Genomic DNA, 16287 nt, shown 5'->3' with positions numbered 1-16287 from the left:
CAGTCCTGCAGAACTTTCTAATCTCCTCATGTTACCTGCACAGATCCATCCTCCCCTTTTTCACAAGGAAGTGGGGAGCTGGAAATAAGATGCACGTTAACATTTTTTTTAGGTTTTTTTGGCAAGGCAAATGGGGTTAAATGGCTTGCCCAAGGCCACACAGCTAGGCAATTAAGTGTCTGAGGCTAGATTTGAACTCAGGTACTCCTGACTCCAGGACTAGTGTTCTATCCACTTAGCCACCTAACTGCCCCGATACATGTTAACTCTTGTTCCTGATTCTATTACATACCTGGGGAGAGACAGACAGAGAGACAGAGACCAAGAGATAGAGCCAGAGCCAGAGATAGAGACAGAAGAGCCAGAGACAAAGAGAGCCAGAGAGAGTCAGAGTCACAGGTTTTGGAGTCTGTTGCAATCTTTGCTTACCTGTTCTTTTCTAAGGATCAAATTCTTGTTTCTGTTTCTATAAACTGCTCTTTCAATTCCCACCTGCAGGGAAGGAGAGAAGGAAGAAGACAGACTAGAAGACTTTCTTCCTTTGAAAAAGATTGGGTCCAGGGATCAAAATGTATGAACCGTCCAGGTGATATGACAATACTTCTAGCATTTCAATTGAATTTATTATAAAAATAATGATTTTGGAATAGGGCATGTTAGCTAGGAAGGTAAAAGGGAAGGGCCAGTAAGTTTAGGACTCTGTGGAATAATATTGGAGAAGCTACCTGGGAGACAAAACTCACAGAGAGGAAACAAATAGAGATTGTTAACTGAGAAGCAGAGTGGGAGCAGTATATAGACTGCTGACCTTAGAATCATGGTTCTGGAACAAAATAGATGTGTGACCCTCTCCAGGTCACATCACCTCTCTATGGTCTGAGGGAAATCTCTAAGACTAATCTCTAAGTTACAGACAATTGTTCATCTGCACAGGTCTACTTCCAAACAACAAACAGAAAAAAAAAATGTATTGTCAATGGTTTCAAACTATTAGAATATGATAACACTTCTTAACCATCAAAGTAACATAGCTCCCTAATAGTAATTATTGTACTATTTTCTTCATGGAGAAAAATACATAATGGTCAAAATTTACTTTGAATTCTGTAATTTTTTCATTTGAATTTGTATTATAGCAAACAAAATAGCATTTACATATGTTTGAAAAGTTATAATATACATGCATTATTTGTTATCCTGATCCCCAGTGCATATTTTGTGAGAGTTAAGTAAACTTTAAAATAATAATGATTTCATGTACAGTTACCAAAAGGACAATAACCTTGTCCTGTTTCCCAACTTCATCCTCAGTGGGTTTTCAACCCATAGGTTAGGAGTGTCAGTACTTTGAGATTCACATAAGTATCATTAAAGTTCCTTTATTTCTGATAATATCCCTTTAAATTTCTCTCCCCTTTCATTTCTGTTCACATATTACTTGGCTGGCACTGATGGTACCCCTCTTGAGTATTACTGGGAGATGGAAAGGGGTGGGACTCTCACTTGCCACCTGCCTCATTTAACCAGGGACTTAGGGTAGCTGATTAGCTCAATGCCTCATCTTCAATTAAGAAAGATACTAAAAATGCCACCAGAGAGCCTTGGCCCAGACAAGGATGTCTACGAACTGCTTGTTTGCTAATGCTGGGCTGCCCGGGTTGATTGATACTTGTTTTGCAATTCCTTCCGTCAGCATCAGCACTCTCCTGTCCAGCCATCTGTTTCTCACCAAAAAGAGACATGTTGGCTTAGATCCCTGTTCTTCTACTAGATTGGAAATCTGGCTAGCATAAGAACAGAGTTAACCACAGGATATATGTAAGGTGTGGAGGTGGAGGCAAGGGACTTAGTTCTGCTACAGGTTTGGGTTGTACAATTAGAACCCATGGACAAGGGTCACTTGGGTTGAACTTTGGAACTTCTGTTAATGTGGGCTATCTACCCTTCTCTAAGGAGCACATCCTTGTTTCTGTTCCCTATAGATGCCTCTTCCAGTCCCCATCTGCCTGGTCTCTTCCTATTTATCAGGAAAGGATGACACTTAATTTTCAGAATTAAAGCCATGAACAGTATGTACCCCCATTGACTTCCTTTATGCTCAGCTCTCTGTGCTCAACTCTAAAAGGATTGCACTAATACAGGGTCTGGTTCCTGTCTTCAAAGAATTTCTAGTTTTATGAGGAGATAAAACACATCTGCATCAACCAGTTGAAGATAATATTCAGTTTCATCAAGTGTTGATCCTGGGAGCCACACAATAAACAAGAGTTAAGAAAACCAAAAAATTCCTGACATTGAGCCAATGATGATTTCCTGTAACTTCTAGTCACAATCTTTAACTCTATCATTTGAAGTAAATATAACAATTCTTCTTTTATATGATGGGGGTTAAATGATTTATTTCCAGTTGGTTAACCTTGGTATCAACATTCCATGCTTAGAAAGTCTGATCCTTAGATAATGCATTTGACCTACTGCTGGGGTAAAACCTCACACTTCACAGTCAAAGACTTAAAGACAATTATTATGTCTCCTACAAGACTTCTCCTTGAATTACATGATCTCCAGTCCCTAACTGTCCTCATTCTATATAGCTTATTAGTATCTTTCTGATCAAGCATGCCATGTCAATGCTCAATACTCCAGATATGTTATTTTAGACCAGATATGTTTTGACCAGAGGAAAATATAATGAAACTATCACCTTCCTGTTTTGAATATTATACCCAAAGTCACTTTAATTTTATAGGCTTACATATCACACATATAGCTCCAAAGTTATGAACTCTAAGGTTGAAGTTAAAATTACTGCATTGACTCTTCTTACTGGCAGCACTTGGGATTTACCTGGTGGCAGCAAATTAGAAAAGTTAGAAAAGAAAATGACCCTTTAACACTTTGACTTTCAATAATGATGAGAACCTTGCATGAAGGGCATAAGTAATTAGGCATCTTCAACTGTCTATTAGTCATCTTGAAATGGATGTCCTTTAGATCATCTTAAACTCAACTGTCCAAACTGAGCCCATTATCTTTCCCCCCAAACCCTTCCCTATTCCTTTCTTCACTCTTACTGTCAAGGAAGTTATTAGGCTCTCAAGCTAGGTGTCATCTCTAATTGCCCATTCTCTCTCACTGCCTCTTCCTATATTCATCAATTGTCAAGTTTTATCAATTAAACCTTCAACTCTAGTATTTGCTCCCTTATGCCCTCTGACACCATATTACCCTGGGGCAAGCCTTTATTGACTCATCTCCAGACTATTGCCATAGACTGCTGGTTGCTCACCCTGTCACAAATCTTTCCCCATTCAATTCAGTCTTCTACTCAAAGTTTTCAAACTGATCATCCTAAAGTACCTATAACCCTACATTCAATAAATTCCAGTGGCTCCCTATTAATTCCTGAATCAAATATAAAAGTCTTTATTTGGCTTTTGAAGCTCTTTTAGGCATGTGCTAGAGCCAGCTCTAACTTACTTGACATATTGTCAAATTTTCAGCAAGAACATTTACATTTCAGAAATTTATAATAGCTACAAATCAGGGCTTGATTTATTTATTTTTGATTGATTAGACTTAATAACATATTAATGGTACAGATAAAACTTAGAATTAAACTGAAACCTAAGTCTAAATGTGCATATGACCCCTCCTGAGCCATTTCTCACCACTCCCCAGTGTAGTTGTTGAATATTTACTAGCATATCCCTATCTTGTTCCTCTTTAAATTATTGATTGAGATCAGCTGGAGTACAGTACAAGACTTCAGGAAATGACATCATCAAGAGGCTGAAGGCCTGGTAACTATGGTCCAATGATAATAACTGACATTTATATATCACTTTAAGGATTGTAATATGCTCTACTTCATTATCTCCTTTGAACCTCATAACCTCTCTGAATCTTTCTTAGGCCCTGCTTTACAAATATTATTACCCTTCACATATTGTAGAATTTGGTGATACTGACCTCTTTCTATTTAACTCCATCTACTGAGTATTTTCACTTCTCCCAAGCCTGGAACTCTGTCCTTCCTTTTAGCATAGTTTCCGGACTTCCTTTACATCTGAGCTATAGTCTTTTCTTATGTACAAAAATTTTTCTCATTCCTTCCTAATATTAATGCTTTTCCTCTGAGACTACCCCCAATTTATCCTATATTTGTCTTGACTCTATATAGTTGTGTGCATGTTGTCTCCTTCTATTATATTGTGACCTCCTTGAGAAAAAGAACTATTTTTTTGCCTTTCTTTAAATTCTTAGAATTTTACCACAGTTTCTGGGTCATAGTTGGTAATCAATAAATGCTAGTTAGATGACTGGGAATGGGTTAGATGAGCACAGGAGACAGGGATAGGGATTAGACTCTCTGAACTTCAAAGGAATGATAACTAAGTTCCAATTTACCCTGTGATAAATAGCCAGTTATCTCCTCCTAACTTTGAGAAATAGGTAGATGGTGTGGACTACAGAGCACAAATATTTCCTCTGAGATTCAACAGCACAAGAAATTGGTTGGTAGAATTGAAAGGACATCAAAGCATTTTGGCTACCTCATATAAGGACAAATGGATAGCCAATTGGGTTTCTTATCATGAATCATGATGGTATAGAGGTCATGGCAAAACATTTTTAGGATTCAGCAAAGTTGCAGTCCTAATAGGAAGGAAGGAATGAAGGAAGAAAGGAAAGAAAGAAGGAAAGGAGGAAGGAAAGAATAAAGGAGGGGGGAAGGAAATAAGAAAGGAAAGAAGTTAAGGAAAGAATGAAAATGGAGGAGATATTTGATTCTGTTAATCTAGGGATCAGTGATCCTTTGAACCCTATCCATGCTTCTAAAATGTGACTTCATTTTTCTCAATTTCACTGAAGTATTGTTTGAGTGCTTCAGGTAAGTCCTTTTCTTTTCCATTCATTCTAGGTTGGGTCCTTTCCTTGTTTCCTCACTCTGGACCCATAGGCCCTTGAAGACTATGCCAGTATTGTCTAAATTCTGACAGTTCTGTAAAAGGTGTGAAGGAATTGCTTTCTGCATCTGCAAGTATTTGGTAGTATATATATCATAAATAAAACCATTGTTTTATATTTAAAATTATCATTATTATATTTAAAATATTATATAAATAATTACTATATTAGAAATTTTCCTTTAAAAAAAAGAAAAAAAAAGAAATTTTCCTACTCTAGTGTCAGTCATGCTCAGGGATGGTAACCCTGAAGTTCTGACCCATTCTTTGCCCATTGTTTCAGAAAGGTGACAATGGTAACTCCCTTAGGATCATGGTCTAGAACTACAAGGAGCATCCGTCTCCATCTACTCCAGATCCCTCATGTGACAGATGAGGAAACTGAAGTCTAGGGAGGTAAAGTGATTTTCCTAATGTGGTAACTGATAGTTAACATGATTTGAAACCTGTGACTCAGAACCTGTGAAGACCTGGAAAAGAGATTGGATATGATGGGGAAGAAAGATGGAGAACAGGTTAAGATGAAAAAACCTAAGAAGAAATATGTGAAAAATTATTTTTAAAAGATAAACAATTTCCTTCTTTCTTCTCCAAGAAAATCAGTTTTCTAGTGTTCAGCTGGTGCTCCCTAGAGATTTAGCAGTCGTGTGCACCCAAGCAGGGGAGCCGTGCCCTGATAAAATTTCTTGTTCTTCCAGCACTATCCTTTCCTCATCAGCCATTCTGATCAAAATACTTTGAAGTTCCTTTATTCTCCCTTTGCTCTTAAGAGAGAATAAAAGAAACAAAGAGCTCTGGCATCTTTCTCTTTTTCCTCCCCCTCCTCTCCCTGTTGTCCCTCCTCCCACCACCATACTGTCTCTCTCTCTTTATCCCTTCACACCAAACACTTTCAAAGTTAATTTCAAAAAGCTGGGAACACTTGATAGTTTTAATTAATCCTATGCCTGGGGAAATATGATTTTGTGCATCCGAGGTCTCTCAGCTTCTCTCGATAGATGACGGTTTGTTCTGGATGATTCCAATGTTTCCAACTTAGCTGTGATTATGCCACCAACTTGTTTGTTTATTTGTTTGTAAGTATATTTATTGCCTCAAAGAGAAGTTAATGTTGACATGTGTAGATCTGAGAAATGCATTTCCTTACTCTTAATAATAATTCCAGTCCAAGTATTGCTTTATACTTTCATGCTCTCTATGATCTTCACACACAAGCCTTATGAAATAGGTGAAGAAGCTGAGTTTCAGACAGGTGTGTTTTGCTTGTGGTGATGCAGTTTATTTGGACTAGAATTGGATCAACTAATTTCCAGTTGATATTTTGAAGCAAAATAGTTTATTATTTTGAAATCGTACCTGTGATATAACATTTCAAACTAGAATTGGTCTGATCAGCCATAGTTAGACAATTGTAATTTGTTCCAACCATAGTGATGTCATTTTGATCTTATTCAATAAAGGACATGAACCAATCAGTTTGTTCTAAATAACTGAGATACAAAGGAAAGGAAAGGACAGTACCTGATCTCAAAAGTTCACACTTTAATGTGTAGAACAATATGCAAACAACATGTACAAATAAGAAAAAAATTTCCTCAGAAAGAAACTAGTATTAAAGGGAATTGACAAAGAGTTCTCGCGGAAGGTGAGATTTTTATCTGTGATTTGAAGAAAGCCAAAAGGCAAAGATGAGGAGGAAGATTATTCTAGTCAAAGGGAACAGCTGATGAAAATATTTGAGTCTTGTTTGAGGAAAGGTAGCTATTGGCCAGGGTTATTGGATCCCATGATAAGGTCTCCAGAAGAATGTAAAGTTGAAGCTGGGCACTAGGTGATGCCATAGTACTCAGAGTGCCAGCCCTGGAGTCAGGAAGACCTGAGCTCAAATATGGCCTCAGATGTTGGGCAAGTGACTTAACCCTATTTGCCTCAGTTTCTTCATCTTTCAAATTAACTGGAGAAGAAAATGGCAAACCACTCCAGTATCTTTGCCAAGAAACCTCGAAATGTGGTCACAAATAGTCAGTTATGACTGAAAATCAACTGGAGTGAAAGACAGGATCGGGTCTGATTTTGAAGGACTTTGAATGCCAAACAGAAGATTTCATATTCCATTTTAGAGGTGATAACATACTAACTTTGAAACCATTGGCAAATGATATAACCTCCCTAAGCCTCATTTCCATATTTGTAAAATGAAGATACTAATACCTATTTCACAGGATTGCTACAAAAATCAAAGAACATAGAGCACATGAAGTGCTTTGGAAATTTAAAAACAGTATAAATATATTAGCTATTATCCTTTCTAACAAAACATAATATCCCGCCTGAACTAATCTCTTTAGGAGAGTATATAAACAAGATCCTATTCAGGAAAGTCATAGAAAAGAGGTTAGGATTGAAGTTATCTGCTTGGCCAGTTGTCCATCATCTTCCTATAATCCCATTCCAGTTGTCAAATGGTGACAAAATTCAGCCTAGTTCAGCTTTCAGAAAAAGGTTTTTCTAGCCAATCTGCTGAAATTGCAATGACTTTGTACCAGTACCAATCAGGGGATCAGAGATGTCACTTCCCCAAAATAGTGACCCTGAGTTATGTTAGCACTATGTTAGTCAAAGAAAATAAAGGGCCTTTATTTTGGCATGCTATGAGTATACAGTGTATTAAATTATTATAATCTGGGTGATGAGAAAAAATACAGTTGCAATAATAATTCTCCTTATATCACCTCCCTACTTTGGGTAGAGGAAAAAAAAGATGCAAAGTTAGTCAAGTAAATATAATCAGAATGTCCAAAATCATTGTCATGAAATTCAAAAGTTTCTTGATTGGCTGAAAGCAAACTTAGAGTTGTATTGTAAATGAATGAGCTTTATCCACAAGATTTAGGTGGGTGGATCCTAAGTAGACATGAAGGTGTTCTGGGTAAAACAGGACAAAACCAAACCAAAAAACCTAAATAAATAAAGCCCCAAACAAACAACCCAGTGCCATTCTCATAGAAGTCAGAAAGAAAAGTAGGGATATGAATATTTAACTCAGAAAATGAGATAGGAGAACATGATTTATATTTCTAAATGATGGTTTTTGATATAGGAATAATGGCTTCTTTCCAGGAATGGATATATCTGACCTAAACTGGCATAACATATATGTAAGGGATATAAAGGTATAAATGTGCAATTTGTTGGGATTTGAGGACTAACCATTCTATGCTTCTCAAAGAAAGATTACTTGTCTAGAGTTATAGCTGTCCATACCACTATCACCCACTCCCTCATATTGTTAATCTAGAGGATTTTAAAATTTTTAAATTCAAGTGAAGCTTCTGATTGTTATCTCTGAATGGGAAAGGTGTGCTCCAAGGCTTGATTCTCTTAAGACAATATACTAGATAGCCAAGATGATAATGTGAAGTTCTCATGTTTCAAGAGCTCTTTCCTACACAATATTAAATGAAACCACTACACAGGCATTAAAGCTATAGATCACACACACACCACACACACTCATACACACTCACGAGATCAAAACAAGTTTTCAATTGTAGATATCCTAGAGGATCTTCAGGGAAGGTCTGTCTCTTTAAGGGTAAAGGGGAAAATAAAACACACTAAGTAGGAGAGTGGGAAAGACAGTTCTCACTGCAGTGCAACCAGGTCCTGGTAGTTGATAGCAGGCTAGCAGGGAGAATACCATCTCCAAACAAAGTCTGAACCCTGGGGTTACAGACAGGACTGCGATGGGGGCAAACCATTGCATAAGCGGAGCTTGGACATAAAGAAGGAAACAAACTTCTTCATAGGCAATGCCCGGGCAGCATAGGCAACAATTTGGCAAGCATTAAACCAGGGATCAGACCCAATCCCTAGCACAAAAAGCTCAGGACTATACTCTCTATACCTCAGGAATAGAGCTTAACCATAAAAATGAGAAAAGAATAAGAATGCTAACCATAGAAAGCTACTATTCAGATAGAAATGATAAAAATGCCATCTCAGAAAAAGTAAGCTATGACAAATTCCATATGGGAAGTCTCCAAGGAGTTCATGAATTAGATTCAAATCCAAAACCTCATAAAAGAACTTAAAATAGATTTTAAAAACCAAAGAAGAGAGGAAGAAGAACAAAAAAAAAGAAAAAAAAAGAAATGAGAACCATTCAGGAAAATTATGAAAAACCGACCATAAAATGAAAAAGTCATTTACTTTTCCCCTTTGATTTGCAGTTTTGTTTATTTTTAAATTATTTTATTGATATTTTATCTTTCCAAATGCAAGTTATGAAAGTTTTTCAACATTTATCCAAATACATAAGTATGTTTTTAAATTACAAAATTTCCTTCCACCCTCCCTTCCCACCTCCCTCCTCTCAGAGACAGTCAAGTTAATATTATACTACAAACAAATTTTCTATGGTTAGCATTTGTGTTAAACATGTTTTCAGATTAGTCAGTTTCAACATGAGGAATTGGGATTAAGGGAAAGAAATGAATGGGAGATTTTTTTTAAGTGACTTTAACATTCATCAGATTCTAAAGTGGTTTTTTTTTTGTTTGTTTTATTTTGTTTTGCTTTTCTTCCTCTGGATGAATGTAGTGTTATTCAGATTCTCTGTTCTTTTTTGGTTTTGATTTTTCCTCTGGATGGGGATGGCATTATCCATAACTAGTCTCCTAGCATTGTTGGAGCTCTCTGAACTGCTGAGAGGAGCTGCATCCATCAAGGTTAATCAACTCACAATGTTGTTGTTGATGTGTGCATTGTTCTCTTGCTTCTGCTTCCTTCACTCACCATCAGACCCCCTAAGTCATTCCATGCTTCTCTAGAGTGCACCCATTTATAATTTCTTATAGAAAAATAATATTCTATAATATTCATATTGCCTGACTTGTTTAGCCATTCCTCAATTGATAGGCATTCCATCAATTTCCCATTCTTTGCCATTACAAAAAAAAGGTACTATGAATATTTTGGAATATGTGGAACTTTTCCCATTTTGCAGGATTTCTTCTAAATTTAGGCCTAGAATTGGAATTGCTGGATCAAAGGTTATGAATAGTTTTATTCCTCTTTGGTTATAGTTTCATATTGATCTTCAGAATGTTGGATCAGTTAACAATTCCTCCAGCAGTGCATTAATGTCCCATTCCTATTACAAGTCATTTAAAAATAAAAATAGCCAACTGGGAAAGAATATAACTCATCAAAAAATAAAATCAACCAACTGGAAAATGAATGCAAGTCACCTAAAAGTCAAATTAGACCAACCAGAAAGAGAATGCAACTCAGCAAAAAGTAAAATTAGCCAAAGGGTAAAGAAAAACTACTTAAAAACTAAAATTAGCCAACTGGAAAAGGAAACAAAAAAGCTAACTGAAGAAAATAAAACCATAAAAAGGGGAATTGGACAAAGAGAAACTAATGAATCTATGATTTCCCAAGATACCATCAAACAAAATCAAATGAAAAAAATTGAAGAAAACATAAAGTGTCTCATAGGAAAAATAAATGACTTAGAAAAATAGAACTAGGAGAGATCATTTATGAATTATTGGTCTACCAGAAAGACTAGATAACAAAAAGAGCCCAGAAAATACCTTTCGGAAAATTATCATAGAAAACCATCCTAATATACTAGATCAAGAGGACAAAATAGTCCTTGAAAGGATACAGAAAAGACCTCCAGAAAGGGACCTCAGGAAAATAGCACCAAGGACCATTATAGTCAAATTCCAGAATTTTCAACCAAAAGAGAAAGTGCTTCAAGTTGTTTAAAAAAGAGGCATTTTTAAGTACGAAGGAAGCACAATATAAGATTTTATCAGCTTTAATGTTAAAGGATTGGACAACCTGTAATATGACATTTTGTAGGTCAAAGGGCCTACTATTTGAATTACTAGCTTTAGCAATCAGAGAAGAAAAAGAAATTGAAATAATTAGAATTGGCAATGAGGAAGCAAACTTTCAGCATTTGCAGATGATATGATGAACTCTTGAAAATCATCTTAAAAATTATTTGAGGGGTGGCTAAGTGGTGTAGTGCATAAAGCACCCGCCCTGGAGTCAGGAGTACCTGGGTTCAGATCCGGTCTCAGACACTTAATAATTACCTAGCTGTGTGGCCTTGGGCAAGCTACTTAACCCCGTTTGCCTTGCAAAAACCTAAAAAAAATGCTAGAAAAATTATTTGAAACAATTAACAACTTCAGAAAAGTAGCAGGATATAAAATAAACCCACATAAATCATCAATCTTCCTATATAAGAACAACAATATTCAAGGGCAAGAGATAGAAAGAGAAATTCCATTTAAAGCAACTGCAAAAATCATAAAATTTTTGGCAATCTACCTCCTAAGACAAACACAGAAATTGTATGAATACAATTCCAAAACATTTTTCACCTAAATGAAGTCAGATGTAAACAATTGGAAAATATCAATTGCTCATGGTTAGGCCAAGCTAATAAATAAAAATGGCAATTCTATCCAAATTAAATTGCTTATTCAGTGCCATCCCAATCAAACTATCAAGTAATTATTTTATAGAGTTAGGAAAAATAGTAACAAAAGTCATCTAGAGCAACAAAAGGTTAAGAATATCGAGGGAATTGATGGGGGTAGAAAGGGAAAGGAAGGTGGCTGAGCTGCACTACACTATACTATAAAGTGGCAGTCATCAAAACTGCCTAATACTGGTAAATAAATAGAGTAATGAATCAGTGGATTAGGATAGGTACAAAAGAAATGGTAGTAAATTACTATAGCAATCTCTTTGATAAACTCTAATACATTAGCTTCTGGGATAAGAACTCACTATATGATAAAAAACTGTTGGGAAAACTGGAAAATAGTAGGGCAAAAAAGTAAGTATAGATCCACACCTCACAACCTATACCAAAACAAGGTCAAAATGGTTACAGGATTAGACATAAAGAGGGATACTATATACCTATTAAAAGATCAAGAAATACTCCTCTCTATTGGATCTATGGAAAGGGGAGACATTTATTACCAAACAAGAAATACAGTATAAAATAAAATGCAAATTGAATGATTTTGACTATACTAAATTAAAAAAGTTTTTGCACTCATAAACTAATGCTGCCAAGATTAAAAGTAAAACACAGAACTAGAAAACAATTCCAACTGGAAAACAATTAGAGGTTCTGATACAGGTCTCATTTCTAAAATAAATTGAGAATTAAATCAAATTTATAAGGTTTGAAGATATGTCCCAATTGATCAATGGTCAAGGGATATGAACAGGCAGTTTTCAAATGAAGAGATTAAAGCTACATAAAATCATATGAAAAATGCAGAGAAATGCAGTTTAAAATAACTATGAAGTACTATACATTGGCTAACATAACAAAAGGGAATATAGTCAATTGTGGTGAGATTGTGGGAAAATTGGGACATTAATGTAATGTTGGTGGAGTAGTGAACAAATATTACCATTCTGGAGAACAATATGGAACTATGCTTAAAGAGCAATAAAATTATTCGTAGTAGGTCTGTATCCAGAAGAAATAATAAAAAAAATGGGATTAGTTCCACATGTTCCACAATATCTATAGGAGCTCCTTTTGTAGTGCAAAGAACTGGAAACTGAGGGGGATGTCCATCAATTGGGGAATTGCTGAATAAGTTATGGCACATGAATACTATGGAATTCTATTGTTCTATAAGAAACCATGAATGGACAGACTCTAGGGAAGCATGAAAATAATTACATGAACTGATGCTGAGTAAAGGGAACAGAATCTTGAAAACATTGTGCATATTAACAATGACATTGTGAGTTGATTAACTTTGATGGGTGTTGTTCCTCTCAGCAGTTCAGAGGGAGACTTGTTATGGGAAATGCCATCCACATTCAGATCAGAAAAAAACAAAACAAAAAAACCCAAAAAGGCACAAAATTTGAAGGAACACTATGTAAAATTTAAAAAAAAATTCTATTATGTTTTTTCCTTCCTTCCTTCCTTTTCCATTGACCTAATTCATTATACATAAAATGATTATTATATAAAGATGTTAACACAAATGCACATGTACAATGTTTACTAGACTGTTCACTGCTGAGGGGTAAGAATGGATCGTAGAAGAAAACTAAATAACATAAATATGCATGTGGATGAATGGTGAAAATTTTTCTTAACATGTCACTGGAAAAATAAAATAAAATATCAATAAAAAAATAACTTCAAAAAAAGACCAAATACCAGTTCTACAATGAATCTACATAATGAAAAGCAAATGAACCCATTTAGTCAGCTGATAGAAATAAAAACTAGAGTAGTTATACGTAAGATGATACCAAACAATACAGAGTGAGTGAGCTATCTATTGGAAGTTATCTAGCTCAGCTCAACTAAGGGAGAAAATCTCAGAGTTTACTTAAGGGGAAATTTCTCAAAGTCTCTAGTGTAGTAAGCTGAGTATAAGGACATAAAGGGGAACTTGGTGGCACAGTGGATAAAATGTTGAGCCTGAAGGCAGGAAGACTCATTTTCCTAACTTCAAATATATCCCTAGACCCTTACCAAGGTATTTGATCTTGGACAACTCAACACTGCTGGCTGCAGTTTCTTCATATGTAAAATGTATTGGAGAGGAATTGGCAAACTATTCCAGTATTTTTCCTGAGAAATCCCCAAATGGCGTCTGATGAGCAGATGACTGGAAAATGACTGAACAACAAGAGCAAGAAATATAAATAGAAAAAAAAGAGATGGATGTGTGGTAGCACTGCATATTAAGATGATATACTCATATGAGGAAAACTTGAAACAGGGTAATATTGTGGAAAAACATGGTGAAAAGTATTGGCTGCAGATTATTGGAGGAAGAAATGGAAGAAATGGTCATTGGTATATATTACCCATTAACTGGTTATAAAGAGAAGATTGATGAAGTTTGCCAAATAAATCATGTGTATCCTAGAGACATGATATAATAATGTAATAAATGAGTCCCTAAAGGATCTGAGGTCTGTCTCTGGACGTCCCCTTCTTCTTATCCCAGGTTCAGTGTGACTTGTTTTTGAATAATCAATTACCCAAGTCATAGACTAATTAGCCACTAGACCATGAAGTTATGACCAATTCAATAATTAAAGCAATAATTATAGCATAAACACAATACAAATAATCAAGAAACTAAATGGTAAAATTATTTCTTTCACATAAACACAGATGACTGCAACCCCTTCTAGATTACAACAGAATTCAGATCTATTTCTTCTCATTGAGTAGGAGATAATTCCTTCTGAATTTAGTCATAAAGGCAAATTCTTAGGATTCAGTACTATGTTCCTCATGGAGTCCCTCATGAACTTTGGATAAGCTGGAAGGATGATAAAACTTTGAGGTAGCCCATAGCATGCATCCATATGTCTATTTAATCCTACATATCTATAAGTCATTTTTTAGCCTCCTGTCTCTGAGATTTGCCACAAATTAGAGAATTTGCCTTACTGTCATCACACTGCTGCTAGAAACATATCCTTTTGTGTAAGCTAGTTCAGACAGCTTTTTTTACTTGATAAACAATGCTCTTTCATCCTAAAGCATTATGGGACTTGAAATACCAGTGTGGGTGCAGATTTCTTTCCTCAACTATATCCACTGCACTAGTTATGGGGATTTTCAATTATCTAGACATCTGTTGGAGTCTTCTCTCTGCCCAAAGCAGAATAGTTAACTATTTCTTGATAGGTTTTAATGGTAAAGTCATTATTCACTCTGTGGAGGGCTCTATGAAGGGTACTACACTTTCAAACTTGGTTTTCACCAACAAAAAAGAATCTGGAATAGGAATAGTGTCTATCTTGGGAGGAAGTAACCACTTCATCTCAGAACAGGGACATAGGAAAAGAGGAAAGTCATCCATAATCAAAATGTAAGGATATACAATTTGCATATATACACGAACATATATATGAATATGTTTATATAGCCACATGCCTACATATATACATATACATAAATATCTATGTGTATATATATATATATATATATATATATATATATATATATATATATATACATGATAGTCTGATTTTAAAAACTTCAGAGCAAGTATAGATGTGATCCTATGGATTACAAGTCAGTCTAGATCAGATGCATAGGCTTCAAGAATTAAATTCTGAAGATACAAAGAGTCAAGTTATCAACAAGCATTTATTAAGAATTTTCTATGAATTAGTCCTTGCTGTCACAGAGCTCCCATTCTAATGTGGGGGGAGGAACAAAATGATGACAAATTGTGTTCAAACAAGATAAAGATAGGACAAATGATGATGGACACAAAGGAATGAAGGTTATTCATATTAAGGCAGAAACAGGAAAGACTTCTCACACAAAGTAAGGTTTTGGCTGAGATCAGAAGGAAGCCAGGAAACCAGAAGTCAGATATAGGGAGGAAGAGCATATTGTTTAAGGACTAATCAGGAGACCAATGCCACTGATTCCCAGAGTATATAGGGAAGAGTGATGTGTTCAAAGACTGGAAAGGTAGGAAGGAGCTTATGAAAAACCTTAAAAGGAAACAGGAACTTATATTTGATCTTGAGGATAATAAAGATTCACTAGACTAAAGCTTTTGAGTGGGGTTTGGAGAGAAATCAGAATTATACTTGCCCTTTAGGAAGATAACTTTGATGAATGAGTAAAGGATGAACAAGAATGGGGAAAGACTTGTTGCAGGCTGAGACACTCACTGAATATTACAATAGTCTAGATATGAGGTGATAAGGACCTGGACTAGGGTGGTGGCAGTTTCAGAGGAAGAAGAGGGTATATTTGATAGATATTGTGAAGCTTTGGGATTGATAGGACTTGGTAGACTGTAAACTTAGATTTTTTTTTTAAAGTACAGAAGATGGCAGTAAAGGCAGGGAACAGAGAAGGACTGCAAAAGTGTGGTAGGATGCTATAAAATGATTATCAGGAATCTGTAGTTCACAACAAAGTAAGACTAGTGAGGAAAACTAATCACAAGAAAAGATTATTTAAGAAAAAAAACTTTTTAGAGAGAACCAAAGAAATTATAGGGATGCTATCTGAGGGAGATGGCACAAGGACATTGAATGGCAGAGAGAAGGGAAAAATGTCCTACTCTTATCTTTTGATTTCCCTTCTGGGAAGAATAATCTTTGGAATGGAAAAGCCCAAACAAAAGTGACTAAGAGAACATTGATAGTCATGCCTAGTAGGGAGACAGTAGGAGACAACCTCTTTGCCATCAATGAATTCAATCACCTTATACAAATCAATTTCATGCCTGAATATTTAAGAAACAAGTCTAAG

Source organism: Macrotis lagotis, chromosome 1, assembly GCF_037893015.1.
Source record: "Macrotis lagotis isolate mMagLag1 chromosome 1, bilby.v1.9.chrom.fasta, whole genome shotgun sequence".
NCBI classification, from domain to species: domain Eukaryota; kingdom Metazoa; phylum Chordata; class Mammalia; order Peramelemorphia; family Peramelidae; genus Macrotis; species Macrotis lagotis.
Note: the sequence above shows the minus strand (reverse complement) of the source record.